General features: G+C 38.2%; 1 long non-coding RNA gene across 2 annotated transcripts in view; it reads right to left on the bottom strand.

Moving 5' to 3' along the window:
• Positions 1–20,519, bottom strand: part of LOC148126947 (uncharacterized) — a 33,156-nt gene that overhangs the window by 10,484 nt on the left and 2,153 nt on the right. Inside the window, exons 2-3 of one of the 2 annotated variants that reach the window (XR_015741433.1) lie at positions 16,541–16,786; positions 4,844–4,933 (exon numbers count right to left, since the gene is read on the bottom strand). This is a non-coding gene — a long non-coding RNA (uncharacterized LOC148126947). The remainder of the gene's footprint in view (positions 1–4,843; positions 4,934–16,540; positions 16,787–20,519) is intronic. The other variant, XR_015741432.1, reaches the window with a different exon arrangement.

Below are 20,519 nucleotides of genomic sequence, written 5' to 3'. Positions count from 1 at the left end.
AGTCTCACAGCCATAGGGGGTATTTAACTTTCTGCCCTAGTTGCTGTAATTCTCTCTCCAGTGGATATACAGTTCAGATCAGGTTCCTATTGCTGTGATGACAGGCATTCAGCAGGCACTATAATTGCAGAGTTAAAACAGCTCATTTTCTTACTGGCAAGCTGTAGTTAAAGAGGTGCTAGGAGGCAGCCTGGCTGTCTGCATCGAAACTGATCAAAGCCGTCAAAGGCATCTGGATTGCCTCTGCTTTCTTTCACCACCCTCCCCCTCCCCTTCTGCTGAAAAAAAGGAGGGGAGGGGGGAGAGATGAGGGGAAAAGAAGAAAAATTGGTTTAAAAAGTAATTTAAGAAGATGAATACCTATCCCTTTCCTGAGGCTAAAAGGTGGCCACTTATTAGAGATATTAAGCCTATGCTGAGTGGGTTTTCTTATGCTGTTGTACACCATTTCTAATAAGAGAATTGGACCAGGGCACATAGCTACTTAGATGTCTATTTCCATTAAGTCCTGCTGTGCAAAATTTCTATGCAATTGAATTGGACTTTTCACACTTGAACTTATTTCCTGGAGGAGATGAAATTTTCTCACCTATGTATGGATCTGAAGAGTTCATCCCCCACCCCACCCCCAAAATTATATCCTGGTCCCAGTCTGAAAGACAACAATAACATTGTTTTCCATATTCAGTTACTCTGAATTTAGGGTTATGGGTTTAATCTGAGTGGGGCTGCAGCATTTACCGTTTTCAGTGTTCCACTTTTTGCCTTCTCATGACTATTTCTGCAAAAGGGGAGCCCAATGATTCATGCTGGGCAGCTTCAAACTTCTAGCAGGAGGAGAAGGAGAACCGTGCGCCTCAGAAGGAGAATCCGGGGAGCAGAAGCAGAGATGGGCTGAATATTAGTTACTTTGAGATTTCTCAAGATTCAGCTCAATATTTTCCTTGCCGGTTCTTTATTCCCCCTGCCAGGCAGCTGTGCAGAAAAGAGACATTTCTATAAGCCTCTTTGGAAACACTCTTAATAACTTTACAACTTTCCATAGAAAATGGCTTCCCAAAGGGTTTAAGACAAAAAATAAAATAAAACAGAGGCCAGGTTTTATGACATATAGTAGCAGTAGAGAAGAAGAGGATTGGGTTCAGAGGAGTCAAGGTAAGGGAAATCCAACCCATGAAGCTTAAGCAGCAAAAAAGAGAGTGAGGGAAACTGTGACATGATATTTTTCCAGACAGTTGTTTGATGGGTACCTTGGAGGCAAGGGGGTGAGCTCCAGTGGTGAGATTCGAATTTTTTTACTGCTGGTTCTGTGGGCGTGGCTTGATGGGTGTGGCTTGGTGGGTGTGGCAGGGGAAGGGTACTGTAAAATCTCCATTCCCACCCCACTCCAGGGGATGGATACTGCAATATCATACTCCCTCCCCATTCCATTAACCTGCTTTCCAGCTTCGTTCTCCTGTGCAGGGCAACAAAAGAAGACCCAGCTCATCAGCTGGGACTTGGGAGGCAGAGAATAGATGGGGGCGGGGCCAGTCAGAGGTGGTATTTCTAACTACTCAAAATTTCTCCAGAACTGGTCAGAACCTCAGTTGTTGCTGGTTGGAGACTTGACAGCAGGGGTATGTGAGAGAGAAGGAACCAATTCATTAAACCCAGAACAGCTTCTCTATTAAAGCAGGAACCATTGTATTAAGTAGAACTTTGGTTCTGTAGCATCCTACCTCCTTTCCTGTTTCACTCAATGGAAATGCTGTCATCCTCCAGATACAAACAATCTTTGAAAGCAGTGAATGAATTAGTTCCAAAATACCTCTGAGAATTAGGCTGCAAATTGAGTTGAACAAATGAGTTGGCCCCATCACTTGCCTTTGTTTCATCAAATCCCTTGTTTCTAATTTGCAGAATTTATTAATATATTAGACCCATACTTGTCAGTATATTTTGTAGTTTCTGACTATTCCCTGAGGCTGCTCTTCTCTTGCTGTTTAATAAGATGTTTTATAAAGAAACCGGCTCTTGATATATCATTTACATTATGACTTTTCATTTGGCCTTTGAATGCTCATTTCCTTTAGGTGACATTCATTTCCTTGAAGAATGCAAAACTCTCCATTTCAGGTTATGGTATTTATTTGGCTCCCTCATTTATAAACAACAAAATTCCCACAAGCAGAATTTTAAAATTGCTAAGGGTAAAAAAGATTTCAGATGGAGTCCCTGATAGAAAATATACATGTGTAATGTTGTTCCTTTAGCCCAGCCTTCTTTTGCCTGTGGCCTTACAGCTACAGAGGCAACTGGTACAACTCTCTTCCAGATGGCAGCTGATTGAGAAGGTATACAGGTTCTTAAAAAGGCTGTATCTATTCAGAGTATATGCAGGAAATATAATTCTGATATAAAAAGCTCCATAACATAAGAAACAATAGGATCTAGTATGCCTAATCTAATGAACAGAAGCACTAGAGATGACATAGTAACAGTTTTCTAGTACTTGAGGGCCTGTCATAGAGAATATACAATGGAATGGATATAAATATTTTTTTAAATACTATAACAAATAAAATCCATAAAACTTGTTGAAGTGATCCATGTAATTCCGGGGTATCAAACTCGCGATGACACATTGTCGTCACGTGACATATCACAACTTTTTTTTCCCTTTTGCTAAATCGGGTGTGGGTGTGGCCAGCACATGATGTATCCACCCCCGGGCTACGAGTTTGACACCCCTGATGTGACTAAACCTATAATATCTGGTATCTATTACTCACTGTTCCACAATGTAGATATACACAAAGGATAAGTAAGAAAAATGGAATGGAGGAAGTAAATAACTTTGTGGCAATGGCATACAATATAGGATGAAATGTAGCATTTTGCCTTGCTAATCCTGCTGGTGTTTTTTAATCTAAGGTACTAATTCTTTTTGTACTATTGGCTTCAGAGTACAATCCTGCAATTTGAATTGAAGTAGTAGGATTGCATTTTTCAGCAATAATTGAAGATAAAGTTTGGTGAATTACCCTTTAACCTTTAATAAATGGAGTTATCTTTCAATGTCTAGCTTGCTTGTAAAAAGGGCAGCATTAAAAGGGTCTGAGTCAATTATTCTATTTCCCCTTTTCATATTGGTAGAGTGTTTCTAGGTATGGAGATTATAGGAAGGAAGCCTCAAAATTAGGACATTACTTGATTTATATATCCACAAGGTGAAAGGAATTGCAGGTGGACAAACTGTAGAGGCATTTACAGATAGTCCAATAGTTTAATGACTGTTCAAATTTACAATGGCACTGAAAAAAGTGACCTATGACCATTTTTCACTCTTACAACCATTGCAACATCCCCCTGGTCATGTGATCAAAATTCAGGCACTTGGCAATTGGCATGTGTTTATGACACTTGTACTGTCCTGTGATGATGTGATCACCATTTGTAATCTTTCCAACTGATTATGACAAAGTTAACTGGGGGAAGCCAGGTTCACTTAACAATTGCTATGATTTGCATAACTACTGTAGCAAAATGGTTGCAACCTAACAATTGTCTTGTTTAGCCATGGAAATGTTGAGCTCCATGATGGTAATAAGTTGAGGACCACCTGTACAACTTCACAAGGGTATATCTTGTCAGCTAACTCCAAAGCCTTCCCTGCTTAATGTTTAGTTTTGTCCATTCTGAAATTAAACAGCCAATGAATATGTCTTGGATGAGCCACAACAATGGAAATGAATCTAGAGTTTATTTTCTCTCATTATGGCTGTACTCAGACCATGCAAACAATACAATTTGCATTCCATTATGTAAAGATGAATTGAGTGTTGAACGAGTTCTCTTCCTGGATAACATCTTAGCATGATCTACAAATTTGGGTTTTGTATTGTGCATGAACATCTGCATTTTATTTGCAAGAAACAATTGCTAGAATGTTGATTAGGATGAAATGTCCCCAAATTTTCAACAAGCCTCGACCAACCAAGAGTTTAGATTATATCTGTGAACTACCACAAAGATTTAAAATAAAGATCTAGCTTCTTAGAATTAGGAGCTGAAGTTTGAAATCATGGGTTATGAAAACCAGAGTACATCTGTGGTTCTTTTTATTGGCCATTTAGTTTTCTAGTCTTTCATAACTTTGAGTTTGTCTTAATTCCACCTTTGTCTTGCAGTGATATACACTAGCAGGATATGATTCATAGAGCATATGAGAGCCAAAAATTCTTCCTTCTTCCAAAGAATGTAATAATCTTGCACAATAATAGGCTCAATTACCAGACTGTCAGTCAAATCAGCTATTTATCCAGCTTATTCCTTTACATCACTTGCTTGTTTTCGCCCTTTTGATACCATAATGGTTTGAAATGAACAAGACTTCTAAGTGTAGTTCTAGGTTTTTTTTTTAAATGAAAACCACCCTCAACTTCTTTTCAAGGGCATGCAAAAATTAAATTATTCTTACAAAAAATAGGGAGGAAGAATATTGCCAGAAGAGGTCAGAGGTTCACCAAAATAATTGGCAATAACAAAGGCCACATTTCACACTAATCAAAATAGTACCAAGTCCCAAATAAATAGCATTCCCCAGCAATTAATGTTTCAGTAACAGTAATATTCCATTTAGTAACATGTATCTTTAAAAAAAATAACTTACTGGCTGATTTAGTGGCATATATCTTTTAAAATAACTTATAAAAGTTAATAGTGTTTAAAGCACAGTGCTAGAGAATGAAAACAAAGTTCATATATTGCTAAAATACATGATGCACAAGTACATGAGTTTGATTATTCATAAAAAAGAGTAAATGCTCACTTATTTTATTATTAAATGTAGACACAGTACCTTGCTTTGAAGAAAGCAATCTTTTATCCTTGCATAGTTCTAAATGTGTGGTCTGTTTCTGCTGGATGGAGAAATGCACCATAGATGTTTCTGGATGGAGAAATGCATCATACATGTTTCTGCATCTATGATTGGGTGAAGTTTCTTGAATGAGGTCAGTTTGTAAGGATAAGTGGTTTTCTGGCCTGGTTGATACACACCTGTCATGTTCAAGAATTTGAACAATTTCAGAAATTGAAATTGTCCCTTTTATTCTGGCCCTTCCCATAAAACGAGCGGAAAATGTTTAACATGCTTTTGAGTGTCTGCAGGTTGCAATTTATTGAATTATCTCTGGAGGTTTTTAGATGGAGATATAATCCAGGTGTGGTAGCTGAAAGGTTTACACTGGTAAACAACTTCAATACATTCCTGTGCTGGTGCTGGATGGAGAAATGCAATTTCAAACAGTGAATGTCACTTCAGAACAGAAGTGTAAAAGGACAGTTGGTGTTTTAATTAAAGCAGGGCTGTCAAACTCCTGGTCCATGGGCTGGATGTGTCATGCACTGGCCATGACCATGCCCAGTTTAGCGAAGGAGAAAAAAGTCCCAATACATCATGTGACACCGCCCTGATGATGTGAGTTTGACACCCCTGCACTAGAGGTTTCATAGCTTGATCCACCTCCCAATTCCAAGTAACATGCTAAGATGATTAGATTAAGGAATTCAAATACAAAATTGCCAATGTAATTATCATTAAGTGTAAATGGGGGAAGTTGCAGACTGCTACAGAGATGAAAATACAATGAAAAATCACTCATACCTTCTTAAGCAACATCATATTTCATAGCAGTTTTCTAAAATTCTCTATTTTTTTGCACTAATTTGTAAAGTCTGCTTTCTCTCATCAAATTGAATAGCAATAGCAATTGCACTTAGACTTATATACCACTGTATAGTGCTTTACACATTCTCTCAGTGGTTTATAGAATCGGCAATACAATCTGGGTCCTCATTTTACCAACCTTGGAAAGGTGGAAGGCTGAGTCAACCTTGAGCCTGTCAGGATCAAACTCCTGCAATTTTAACCACTGCACTATCACAGCTCCTGGTGCATGAATTGGGTGATTTGTTTTTTCTCTGTCAGGTACTATATCTAAAAACTTTTACTGAAGAAAAAAGACATGTGAAGACAATTTCAAAACTACCAAAATCTGTGAGCATCTTTAGACAATTTTACGATCAAGACATCCATGTTTTGAGAGAGGGTTAATGAGTCAACTTGAACAAAACATTTTAAAGTACTGACACTCTAAAGAACATTTGCTGAAGTTGCTATCAGAAACAGTTCCTTTATTTTTTCCACATCTGATAATATTCCTACAAAAAGATTAATTTCATGCTTTGACTTTTTTTTAAAAAAAGATATGATATGAAGTTTCAAATAAAGGCCATACAGAAGAAGTTTGTTTTAATCATAATGGTCTAGTAACATCAAAAGAAATATCTTTGCAGCATGAATTTAAAATATTAGGTTAACAAGTCTGGCAGTTTGGAAATAAATAAGAGATTATACAGAAAGGCTATCATAAGAGGTTCTTCACAATGCATGTTTAATATAAGCCAAGACTTTCTGCTCAAAGTATTAAAATAGCTGTGTTTTTTGGAATGATTGAATGGCTACTTCAAATGCTTTCCTGATTTTCTACAGATGTGTTTGCATGCACAAAACCTTCTGCAGGGAGTGCTAGCAAAGTGGCTATATGGAGTATGTATCATGCATTCACAGACAGCCACATGAGTCTTCCCAAGGAGATGGCTGCTTTAAAGCTTTACTAATTTGGCTGGGCATAGCATAACTCAGAAGCACTTGTTCTTTTTCCAGTCTTATCATACCACATCATTGCATCTCATCAGTCTATGACTGATGAGATGCAATTATACTCATACAGTTCCCAACTGTTTGGGTTCAGTGGAACATTTAAAACGTTGAATATGTGGTGTGGGCATTCTCACAGAATTATTGTCATGTCAATTTCACTTGTCCCGAGTATCAGGAGGCAACCAAACCACCAAAAGGTGTTCACCCAACATAAGTTTATGAAGGGTATAAAAGTCTAGTTGGAATATAAGTTAAGCTTAAGATAGATATTTTGCTTCATTAATTCATTCTTTAATTTAAAGAATCTACATTTTATAATTAGGTACAGCAGGCACTCTGGAGATTTAGAAGTACTAGAAAAACCTCTATCTCAAAGGACTGCAGTCTCTGAAAAGGATTCAGAAAAAGTGAATCTTAAAGAAAGGCAGGAACTATACTCCCTTAAGGAAGCTCAACTTTTACAACTTCTCTGGAAGTCTAAAAAACTGTTGCTGCTTTACAGAAGCTACTCATAAAAGGTAAGGAAGTCTTTAAGCAGCAGCAGCTTTTTTTAAAGCCCTCATCTAGAAACCAGGGGATAAAATGGACTTTTATATTAATAGTAGAGATGTGCTACACTTGCACACATTCCAAAGCATATCTATGAATTATTTTTTGAAGGATGAACAGCTAGCCCTAATTATTTCCTTCCTTCTATATTAGCATACTAAAATAATTTTACTATAGAAACTAATAACGTCAAACTCTGAGAGTTCAATACTTCAATAAGTTTGATGTATCCCTTTGCAAACCTAATTAGCTTACCTGACAGCAATGCCTTCATGTTATTTAAAAGTTCTATTCAGTTAACTTGATATATTATAGCCATTTCAGACACACTCCAACTGCTGAACAGACTGCAAAGTTTGTTCAGGCAAACCTGGCAAGGTCAAATTCATAAAAAATACTGTTGTACCATAACTTGGCTAAAGGTGCCAGAGAAAATTGATTGCACTTTTGTTTGAGATACCCGTAAGTTGCTCCAATGATCAGCTTTTGTTTTCTTTTGGGCTCAGGCCAATTTTAACTTGTCAGTGAAAGTTGTTAAATTTCAAAGGCTGTCACTAATGCAAGAGAGCACTGTGTAGCTTGTATATTTACCTTGCATTGTCCCTTATCTAATTAACATTGATGGATTATCACACAACAAATACAGTTGTTTGAATGTGTTCCTCAGTTCTCTGGGTGGCAAACACAGCCTGTTTTTGATTCTCAGAGGTTGGTTAGTTCTGCCACTCCAACCGTTCACTCTGTTGATTCTCGATGAAAATTTGGACAGCAAGCTCCTTGAGGTAAGGTGGACAACTGATAGCTTTAGAGTATCAATGGCTTGCATAATATTAAAAAAAAATGGAACCCTGTAACTAAAAATGACTTGGTTGGCTCTTCTCTCCCTTCTGTTAGCTCTGATATACAGTGAGGTAACTGCAATATTCCCCCCAAATCTGGATAATTGCTACCACACAATAGTTTAAGGCCCTCATCGTTTATGTGGAGCAAACGTTTTTCCAAAAGGTCAAAGAGCAAGAAGATCTTGTAAGCAGATTAGGAAACCGGTAGAAAGGCCAAAGGCACCCTAAGACTTTACATTCCCAAAGTGTTGGGTTAAGTGGTTGCCCAAGGATGTACTTAACTCTGGAGGTCAAATGAAGTTGCGGCATTTCACCTATAATCAGTCTGGAAGTGTAGCTGGTTACAAAGTATGTTAAAGAGGCAATAATAGTCTGACATTTTCTCCAAATGGTATATTCAGTCTTCCAAGAACTGCCATTTTATGTTTTGCAGAGAAAACAAAATAAATACATTGTTTCTGCTTAATTTAAATCTTCCTGTGAGTTCTTCCATTCTTTGAAAAAAGATATAGGCTTTTTTCTTTGGTAATTCTATTGTGCAATTAGTGTGGAGGAAATCTTGAAAATGCTGGTTGTTCAGTATGCCAGATAGCTGGAAATAGCACACTATGATCTTGGAAGTAAAGGAACAATAGACTAAATATAACAAAGGTACTTCTTAGGTGCTAGGAATATATAAAAACTCTGAATCTCAGGGGTTAAAGTATGAGATGATGATTTTGTAAATTATAACGCTTCACCTGCATTAACTTTTCGTTCTTCCATGTGATGGTGCCTTGGTTGTATAAAGTTATTTCATTTGTGCTTATTATTTTGGTATAATGTTGTGAGCCAGCCGGAGTTATGTCATATAAGATAGGAAGCTATATAAATCTTTGAAATAAATAAATAAATAAAATTGGTAGGGCCTAGTCAGATGTTCCTTTGTTTTTAAAACCACATTTTAATCTAAGAGAAATGGCTCCTAATATTTGGAAAAACGAAGCTGAATATGTAAATCTTTATTCCACCTGTTGGATTCTAATTCATGGGTATGAACTAGAAAGTATGAAGGAAGTCAAATGGTCATTCATGTCCTCTTCTATCCTTAGCAAATCCATATTTGCTCCTCTACATTAGGATTTTGAATTAAACAGAGAAATAGCTGATAACAAATATGTGCAATATCTAGTAGAAATCATCCAAATATTGGGTGCAGATTCTAGTACAAAATTTATACGATGCTAGAAGAAAGTGGAAAAAGGAACAGATCATACCAAAAATAAAACAAGAATACTGTCTATAGCAAGAAATTAAAATAACAATACATAGAGCACACTAAACTGAACAATTAGAGGTGATTTTAATCTTTTACCATTCTAAAGTTTCCTGTATTGGCTCACTCTAGGCAGTTTCACAAGTAAGTTAATGCCTCTCCTGTTGTGTTAATCAGACAAGCTTTTAGTTCTAGGATGCAAGAATTAGAAAGACATTTGTGTTTTTGATCATGGAGAAATAAGTTATTCTTGTTCTTCATCTGTATAAAGAACAATTATTTGGATTATAAATATTGGGTTTTGTCAAAAGAGATAATAAGTGCAACAAAAAAAACTGTTGGATGGCTTAACCATTTCATTGATTATATTCTTGTTTGTCTTTGGAAGAAAAGATATTAATATTAGTACCACTACAAATAATAGCAGCAATAGTAATAGTAATAAAAAAGACAAAAACAATGGTAAGAATTTTGTACAGCACCATTGATATTCATAATGCTTCCTACTATACACTGAGACAAATTTATGTCCCTCCAATTTACATCTTGATATTTAATTTAATATACACTGCTCAAAAAAATAAAGGGAACACTTAAACAACACAATGTAACTCCAAGTCAATCACACTTCTGTGAAATCAAACTGTCCATTTAGGTAGCAACACTGATTGACAATCAATTTCACATACTGTTGTGCAAATGGAATAGACAACAGGTGGAAAGCATAGGCAGTTAGCAATATATCCCCAATAAAGGAGTGGTTCTGCAGGTGGTGACCATAGACCACTTCTCAGTTCCTATGCTTTCTGGCTGATGGTTTGGTCACTTCTGAATGCTGGCAGTGCTTTCACTCTAGTGGTAGCATGAGATGGAGTCTACAACCCACACAAGTGGCTCAGGTAATGCAGCTCATCCAGGATGGCACATCAATGCGAGCTATGGCAAGAAGGTTTGCTGTGTCTGTCAGTGTAGTGTCCAGAGCATGGAGGCACTACCAGGAGACAGGCCAGTACATCAGGAGATGTGGAGGAGGCCATAGGAGGGCAACAACCCAGCATCAGGACCGCTACCTCTGCCTTTGTGCAAGGAGGAACAGGAGGAGCACTGCCAGAGCCCTGCAATATGACCTCTAGCGGGCCACAAATGTGCATGTGGATGCTCAAATGGTCAGAAACAAACTCCATGAGGGTGGTATGAGGGGCCGACGTCCACAGGTGGAGGTTGTGCTTACAGCCCAACCTGTGCAGGACATTTGGCATTTGCCAGAGAACGCCAAGATAGGCAAATTTGCCACTGGCAGCCTGTGCTCTTCACAGATGAAAGCAGGTTCACACTGAGCACATGTGATAGATGTGATGGGGTCTGGAGACACCGTGGAGAACGTTCTGCTGCCTGCAACGTTCTCCAGCATGACCTTTTTGGCAGTGGGTCAGTAATGGTGTGGGGTGGCATTTCTTTAGGGAGCTGCACAGCCCTCCGTGTGCTCACCAGAGGTAGCCTGACTGCCATTAGGTACCGAGATGAGATCCTCAGACCCCTTGTGAGACCATATGCTGGTGCAGTTGGCCCTGGGTTCCTCCTAATGCATGACAATGCTAGACCTCATGTGGCTGGAGTGTGTCAGCAGTTCCTGCAAGATGAAGGCATTGATGCTATGGACTGGCCTGCCCATTCCCCAGACCTGAATCCAATTGAGCACATCTGGGACATCATGTCTCACTCCATCCACCAACACCATGTTGTACCATAGACTGTCCAGGAGTTGGGGGATGCTTTAGTCCAGGTGTAGGGAGGAGATCCCTCAGGAGACCATCCACCACCTCATCAGGAGCATGCCCGGGCATTGTAGGGAGGTCATACAGGCACATGGAGGTCACACACACTACTGAGCCTCATTTTGACTTGTTTTAAGGACATTACTTCAAAGTTGGATCAGCCTGTAGTGTTTTTTTCTACTTTGATTTTGAGTGTAACTCCAAATCCAGACCTCCATGAGTTGCTAAATTTGATTTCCATTGATAATTTTTGTGTGATTTTGTTGTCAGCACATTCAACTATGTAATGAACAAAGTATTTAATAAGAATATTTTATTCATTCAGATCTAGGATGTCTTATTTTTGTGTTCCCTTTATTTTATTTTATTTTGAACAATGTATATTTTAAAAAATTATTATTTTAAATATTTTTTCCTTATACTTACTAAAATAAAATTTATTATTTTAAATTTATTTTAACATTTAATACTTTAATATTAATATATCTTCCAGTATGTTTATTACAATACCTTCTTCCTTTTTTATTAAGCGGCATTAGTAAAATTGGAAGAGTTACGCTGAAAGAGCTTTATTAAAAGCAAACCAAGAGTCACTTATTGTAGTACCTCTTAAAATTTAAATACCTAACCACTATTAATGATTTTTAATCTACTTAGGCATCACTTTCCCAATTCTGATAATAAGCAGTCCAATTCTGATAATTGGCAGCCCTAATTTTCTTATATTTTAAGGAAAGAAAAAATGTTTGTGAAATTAGTTAGTTTCATAATTATGGTACAAAGAGATTGTGCTTTGAGAGATGTTCTTTGTAATTATATTATTGAAACAGCACATTGTTTCAATCATATAATTATTTAACATAGCTTCATTAAAAGGTTATAGTTTCTGCCAAGCCATGTCCCAAATTTATTTGACTTATATTGCAAGTTAAGACCGAATGAGTTGAGTCAGCAGTTTCCATGTAGTTTGTGGAACATCAGCAGAGAGATGGAATACTTTTATTCTCCTAGTAACATTTGACTGAAAAAATGGTCAGAGTTAATAGCAGCACAAAAAAACAACTCAGGGAGCTAGAACTCAACCAATCAAAAAGCTTTATCAATTCCAAGTTAAAATTTATAAATATTTATACCATTTAGACTCACTCAGGGTGGATAACAGAAAGTGTACTTATGAGCCATGGTGGCTCAGTGGTTAGAACACAGTACTGCAAGCTACTACTACTGACTGCCAGCTGCATTTCAGCAGTTCAATTCTCATTGGTTCAAGGTTGACTCAGCCTTCCATCCTTCCAAGGTGCGTAAATTGAGGACCCAGATTGTTGGGGGCAATAGGCTGACTCTGTAAACTTTTTAGAGAGGGCTGTGAAGCATTGTGAGGTGGCATATAGGTCTAAGTGCTATTGCTATTTAAGAAACACTCCACAATCATCAAGTTTTGAAAGAAATAGGCAGTACAGTAGGAGAAGACATGGTTTGTCAATATCTTTAAATACCTAAATAGAATTATACAATTAATGCTTGAAAATCTCCTGCTTGGATTTTTAAGATGATGTTGTTGTTTACACTAAGTCATGTATGGCTTTTTATCTCCCAGAGTTTGCCCAAATTCATATGAAGAACAGTTGCAGGAACTGGCTATGCCTAGTTTAATGAAAAGAAGGACTGTTCCAATATCTCAAGGGTTGCCAGAAAGAAGAGGGAGTCAAACTATTCTCCAAAGCACCTGAAGACAGGACAAGAAGCAATGGATGGAAACTAATCAAGGAGAGAAGCAACCTAGTACTAAGGATAAATTTCATGAGAGTTAGAACAATTAACCAGTGGAACAACTTGCCTCCAGAAGTTGTGGATGCTCCAACACTGGAAGTTTTTTAGAAGAGATTGGACAACCATTTGTCTGAAGTTGTGTAGGGTTTCCTGCCTAAGCAGGGGGTTGGACTAGAAGACCTCCAAGGTCCCTTCCAACTCTGTTATTCTATTCTATTCTATTCTATTCTATTCTATTCTATTCTATTATATTCTATCTGTTCTGTTCTATTCATGTTCATTGCATTGATGATGCTACCTAATTACATTTGCCTTCAATCTTTCCCAACACCAGGGTCTTTTCCAATGACGCCGCTCTTCTCATTTGGTGGTCAAAGTATTTCAACTTCAGTTTCAGTATCTGTCCTTCCAAAGATCAGTCAGGGTTGATTTCCTTTCGGATCTACTGATCTGATCTCCTTGCAATCCAAAGGACTCTTAAGGTTCTTCTCCAGCACTTCAATTCAAAAGAATTTATTTATTTTTTAAAGGTACTTGTGATGATCTTCAGGATCAGGCTACAATAAAAGTACATTTTTAAGGATCTGTACCTGAAGAATTTCACCTTATCTCTCTCTTTTTTATTTATTTATTTATTGCTGGAATAAGATGCTTTGGCATTGATAAGAAAAAACTCCATAAAGGGACTCTATAGAGAAAATTGAATTTACCTCTCTTTATTTCACTGCCAAGAATAGCCACAATTTAGCTCAAAATATTTTTTTTAACCAACCTAATGGGATTTCGTTCTAACCTATCACATTAATATTGCATTAAATAAATAAGTCTCACTCTTTGTACAGAATTTACCTTTTCCAAATGACTGTTTTTCTCTTATCTAATGGCAGAGCAAGACTATGCTTTAGTGATCTGAAGTAAAATATTGGATACGAAGGTTTTAGCTGATAAAAATAGATGCCAGAGAGACACTGAGTAATGTCTGAGCAAAGAAGCACTTTTCATTTTTGCAGACACCTTTTTATTTTTACATATTGCAGGATATATTTCTGGGAATCAGCAGAGATGTATGGCCATGAGCAGAGTGTCCCTTAAGATGGGCCAAGTGACCCAGCTTGACAAATGTGAAGTGATGATTTCCCTCTTGACTTTCCAAAGTCTCCTTTGGTCTGTTTTTAGAATGCAATTGAAGATAAGATAGTAACAAGCTGATTCTAACATAACCTTTTGATAATGCTGCAGATGTGAAAGGACAAGACTGGAGATGCTGCCGGGAAGAGAAATATTGATGGACATCACAAAAAAAAGAAAGAAAAAGCAATTGCTTCCTTGTCCCTGCATGTCACAGCTTGAATTCTGTGTTCAGAACCCTGGACCCAGAGGAATAATCAATTTAGAACAGTGTTTTTCCACTTTGGCAACTTTAAGACATATGGACTTCAACTCCCAGAATTCTCCATCTAGCATGCTGGCTGGGGAATTCTAGGAGTTGAAGTTCACATGTCTTAAAGTTGTCAAAGTGGGAAAACACTGGGTTAGAATGATGTTTACCTAGAATGATTCTGTAGCCCAAACGACAATTTTCGATGTTTTGCTCCATAACAAAAGTTGCTACTTAAAAAAAAAAAATCATACAGAAATGCAATCATAAAAAAGAATTGCTGTTTTATAAGTTTAAGTAACTAACAACTCAAAAAAGAAAGCTTGTGGCTGTAAATAATTTCAATGGTATTGTACCTATGTGGTGGGCTGCAACTGGTTTAACAACCGGCTATGTGAGTGTGCGCTTTGCGCACGTATGTGTATAATGCACACACAGCGTTCAAAATACAGCAATTTGGAGCTCAACTGCTTACTTTCTAGGGAAGCCCCAGTAAGTAGAATTGTTGAAGCGCAGAAATCAGCTAAGCCAGAAAGAAAGAAATATAGGACAGAGATAGGGTGAGGGCAGGTGGGCGGGGCCAGGTGATGGTTCGAACTACCAGTTCTCTAGAACCGGTCCAAACCGGCAGAGCCCACCACAGATGGTACAATATTCAATTTTCCTTGAAGGTCACCTGCCTAAAGGACAGACTGTGCTGTGATTGGAAGAAATGTATGACTCAGACTACCTCCCAACTCCTAGAACAGTGGTGGCAACCTTTTTTGGGCTCCCATGCCAAAAATTGTGTGCGCACTTGTGCTCTCACACTCGCATGCTAGCACCCAGAAGGCAATGTGCGCAGGGGCCCCCACACCTCTTGTGCATGTTTGTGACACATCCCCACACACATATTACATGTCTCTGCACATGCATGCACATCTCCCGCTCACCCTTGCATCCCATGCATGCATGCCAGATACCCAACAATCAGCTGTCAGGAAGGTGGTGTGCATGCATGCGCAGTGGGGCTCTTCTGGGAAACCTCTCTGTATGCCACTTCTGGCACACATGCCACTTCTGGCACACATACCAAAGACCTGGCATAGTTAAGTAATAAAAGGCAAAATTGCCAGTATGCCAGCAGCAGAAGTTTGTCAATTACTAAAATATAGCAGTGATTTAAACATGGTGGTGATGGTTTTTTTCTAATTTTTATGATGGAGTGTATATATGGATTGTAGTGGCTGACAAGGCACAGGACTTGTTATTGGCCAGCAAACAGACTTTGATTAACCTGGAGTTTTATCTGCTTATATGTGGCCAGAAAAAAGAAGTGCTGATTGGCTGCCAGTTTTTAAGTCCAAATAAATGGTCCAAATAAATCCACAAATATGCAAAAGAGATTGAATCAATCTGGATACATTTCACATTGAAAAGAAAAGGGTTGGGTCCTGAATCATTTGATTGCCTGAATGAACCTGGTGAGCAGTAGCAAGCATATTTTGGCAATGAGAATTGTGCGTCCCTCTTGAAGGCTGATGAGCTACTGGGTTCAAAAAAGAAAACAAGAAAAAAGATAGAAATCTACATCTGATTTAAAGGTCTTTTCCCCCCTTATTTAAAGAAGAAACCCTCCCTATCCACTTTGTGCTTGTAAGAAAGTTTTGCTCTTGCTGTTAATGTGGTACTTTTAACAAAACAAGTGTCAGAAAAGTTGGCCTCTGTGACAAATAAAATGTTGGCCTCAGCCTGATCCAACAGGATTATTCTTGCGTTCTTACATAAACTGATTTTTTTCAATTATCCAGCAAGAAGCAGCCTTGTACGAAGGCACGTTATACTTTACTTTGAGAACACTGATAATACTTTCCAGCTCATATTGTTCTGTAGCGTGTTTCCTTGGGGGAGAGGTAAAGGAAGGTATTCCAGAGGCATGCTTTATCTTATTTATTACTGAAATAATTCCCATTAATATATTTTAAAAGTTGTTTACATACAAGACTGAGGAAAAAATGACCTGTAACTAATTCTGTGTTTTCTACATCAGACTGTATTGTATTAACTGAATTACTTTCATCAGGGTAATAACTTGTGGAGCATGGCTACTTATATTTATGTATAAACCATATTTCTAAGACTGATCTGTTCCAGAGGATTCTGTGTTGCAAACTACATAAACAGGATAAAAAAAGCAATAAGTCAAGGACACAATAAGAGTTCCCCTGAAGGGACTAACCATCAGTTTCCATGCGCACCAATCCAAAGGAACCCTTTACTTACCTTAGTTCAAGGCCTGGGGTGGTGGTGGTGGTAAAGATCCACATTGTCAAGGCCCAGTTTGAAGCCATTTCAGGACATGTCTTGTATAATGATGCACATATTCTAGAACATTATTTGGTAAACTGATTGGAGCCAGACTGAAATGGGATCATTGGCTCGCAAGTTTCACCAAGCAGCAATTCCATAGGTCACTTCTCTTTGATCAACTGATTAGTATGGAAAATGGCTCTTGGCGGGGCCAGTCACCTGGTCAACAGAGAAGAAGGAGTCATGATGGTTATCACTTGCAGGGAGAGGAGGATTTACGTGGGCCAATTGTGGGCTATTTAATGAAGATTGGGTGAATGATTGGGGGTTGCAAAGACACCATCTTGAACAACACACAGTAAGACCAGTGGTTGGATTAAAAAAAAAATTACTACCAGTTCTCTGTGCATGGCTTGGTGGGCATGGTGTGACTTGGTGGGCATGGCAGGGGAAGGATATTGCAAAATCCCATTCTCTCCCTACTCCACTAACCTGCTTTCCAGCTCCGTTCTCCTGTGCAGGGCAACGATCAGCTGGGACCCAGGAGGCAGACAATAGATGGGGGCAGGGCCAGTCAGTGGTGGTATTTGCCGGTTCTCTGACTACTCAAAATTTCTGCTACCAGTTCTCCAGAACTGGTCAGAACCTGCTGAATACCACCTCTGAGTAAGGCACCAGTTTAATAGGGAAGATCCACTCATGTTTTTTTCATATATGTACAGTTCCCATCTTCATATCAGTATGACCTGTATTCCATCCACTGATAACATTAGGAATTCTTTTTCAAGCTGAAAAGTAAATATGAGTTTATGAAAGCAGTCAGCCAATAGTCCTAGTTTATGTATGTTTTTTCTACTTTGGTGACATTTTTTTTTAAAAAAAGCCATGTGTTTTTACTTTAATATTCTTCAAAAAGAAAGACATGGGCTGTAACTGGGATGTGATTGTATAAAGTCATGAAAATCTGAAATAATCTTAGGATGTAAACCAGTCCGCACTTTGCTACTCCTTTTCATCTTTTAAAAACAAGATAACAGAGCATTTATCTACAAGATGCAGCCTTCATAGCTTCAAGGGCAGCCCCCCAGGGATCTGTCCCTGAAAACTGTTCCAACCTGTCAGTCTGTTGGAGCAGAGCCTGATGCCTGTTAGGCCTCTTGATAAGAGACTCCAGAAGGCCCTTCATCACACATGATTCTAGAACCCAGGCTACATTGCCTGGGTTGAACATGCCTTATAAAACTCATCCTTTTCTATTATGAGATCTATTCTGATGAAAAGCACGTTTATTAATCACAGCCACCTATCTCACACAGGAAATGATTTGCAAAGGAAATTAGATGCATACTAGCCAGGAACAAGACTGAAAGTATTTAAAGTGATGTAGAGCTATAACAGCGTATATACGGTAACTATGCGTATTTTAAATAAATTATTTTCCTTTCTTAGAATGTACTTTTTATCCCATATTTTCAAAAACTCCACTCCTTTCCTTTACAAATGTCATTACTTTGAGACCATATTGTCCACTGAGGGAAGATTCTAAAACCATCTTTTTCTCAATTGAGTTTGGTGAGCTTCAGCTTCCAGAGTTCTCAGAAATGTTTGCTCTGGTTGAAGAATTCTGGAAGTTGAACTCTAAACATATGGAAACATCCAGATTTATTTAGTTATTGCATTTACAGTATATCCTGCTGCCACCTGAATTGATACTCGAAATTGTTTGAATTGTTTTAATGTTCAAAATTATTTCCTAATCGTACTTTTGGACTGGACAACCTAGAACTATACTGCCTACGGTCCGATCTAAGCTTAGTACACAAAATTGTTTGCTATAATGCCCTACCTGTCAATGACTACTTCAGCTTCAACCACAATAACACACAGGCAAATAATAGATCCAAACTGAAAGTAAACCGCTCCAATCTCTATTACAGAAAATACCGTTTCAGCAACAGAGTGGTCAGTGCCTGGAAGACACATCCTCAAACCCCCAAAACTTTAACTTTAAACTGTCTACAGTGGACCTCACTCCATTCCTAAGAAGTCTGTAAGGGGGCATGCATAAGCACACCAGCATGCCTACCGTCCCTGTCCTACTGTTCCCATTTATCCATTTATTCATACTCATTTATTATGTTTATACTTATACCTATTTATAGCTATATGTTTATATGTTATGTTAATACTTATACTTGTTTTCTCATACATGCTTGATAAACAAAATAAATAAATAAAGTTACCTAACGGTTTAAAATTATCATTTTGCTAAGCAATATTCCTTGAAAAAACTGAATAAATCTACTTTTTTATCATTCTGGTGGTCACTCTGATTGTGTGTTCTTTCTCTTAAGCAACAAAATGAAAAAAGAGCAGTTGGGGCCTTTGTTCAATTTATAACAAAAACATCTGTGAAATAGATATTTGTAATACAAGATGAGGTAGAAATAAGCAGGGATGGCCCAATTCTGCCGTAGTGTATTGAAGCCAGCTGGGTGCACATTTCATCATCCTTTAGTGGCAGCTGAGGTGGTGAAGGATTTTCTTTTATGCACCAAATTTCTCAGCTGACCAGGATGTGTATCAGGCCAAGTAGCTGACAAACACAGGAGCAAGATTACACAAGAAGGATCTCTCTGTGTTACTTCACCCTGCCTGTCAACTATTGTTTAGGCTGTTTCTAAATAAGGATGTAATACTTTTCTGGAAGAACAGTACATCCAAGTTTAGAAGTAGCCCAAATAACAAATGACAGGTGTGGAGGCAGGAAGGTTGCACCATGAAATGGCTGAGGCAGATCCAGTTGCGTACTCTTTCTTCATGTTCCAGCCCATTTCCACCACTATTGCTGGGGAGAGCCCAGATTGAAAGACCCAGATTTTCCCATTGGGAAAATGAAATGAACCAAAAAACAAAGTTCAGGGACTAGAAGGGAGAACCATAGCAATCTAAAATTACTTGGTCAGTAACTACCAAGCTAATCCTACCGTCTAGAGATCGCTGACAGAGCCACAGACAAAATGGTTGGTGAAACAACTCTCATTCAATCAATCAGAATAGAGTTGGAAGGAACCTTGGAGGTCTTCTAGTCCAACCCCCTGCTCAAGCAGAAGACCTTATACTATTTCAGATAGGTGGCTGTCCAGTGTTTTCTTTAAAACCTTTCATGATAAAGCATCTAAATGATAAGTGATAAAACCTTTAATGATAAAGCAACTTCTGGTGGTTAAGCTGATTCTCACTGTTAGGAAGTTTCTCCTTAATTCCAGATTGCTTCTCTCCCTGATTAGTTTCCATCCATTGTTTCTTACTTTGCTTTCTGGTGCCTTGGAAAATAAGTTGACCTCCCCCCCGCTCTTTTTTCTGGCAGCCCCTCAAATACTAGAATACTACTATTATGTCACGCCTACTCCTACTTTTCTTTAGACTGGCCATAGCCAAATCCTGTAACCGTTCTTTATATGTTTTTGTCTCTAGTCCTTTAATCATCTTAGTTGCTCCTCTTTGCATTTTTTTCCAAAGTCTCAACATCTTTTTTGTAATGTGGTGACCAAAACTGAATGCAGTATTCAAGGTGTGGTCTTACTAAGGCTTTATAATGCGGTACTAATACTTCACATGATTTTGATTTTATGCCTCTGTTTATACAACCAAGGATTGTATTAGCTTTTTTGGCTGCTTCTGCACATTGCTGGCTCATGTTTAAGTAATTGTCCATTAGGACTCCAAGGTCCCTCTCACAGTTACTGTTTTTACTCAAATTGTTCCCTGGTGAAACTGTTGGAGCTTGCTGGCTGCTTAAGGGAGAAAGCTCTATTTTAACTTTAAAATGGCTAACAGTGACTTAGATCTGTTTGGAGTACAGGCTGAATGAGATGAAGATGAAGGCAACATTATAGAACATGGCAGATAATAGCATTCATCAGAGCATGTTTTTATTGCCCTATTCAGA

The sequence above is a fragment of the Pseudonaja textilis genome, chromosome 2 (assembly GCF_049901715.1).
Source record: "Pseudonaja textilis isolate UNSWEBS1 chromosome 2, rPseTex1.2, whole genome shotgun sequence".
Taxonomy (NCBI): domain Eukaryota; kingdom Metazoa; phylum Chordata; class Lepidosauria; order Squamata; family Elapidae; genus Pseudonaja; species Pseudonaja textilis.
Note: the sequence above shows the minus strand (reverse complement) of the source record. Positions and strands in the feature narration are given on the sequence as shown.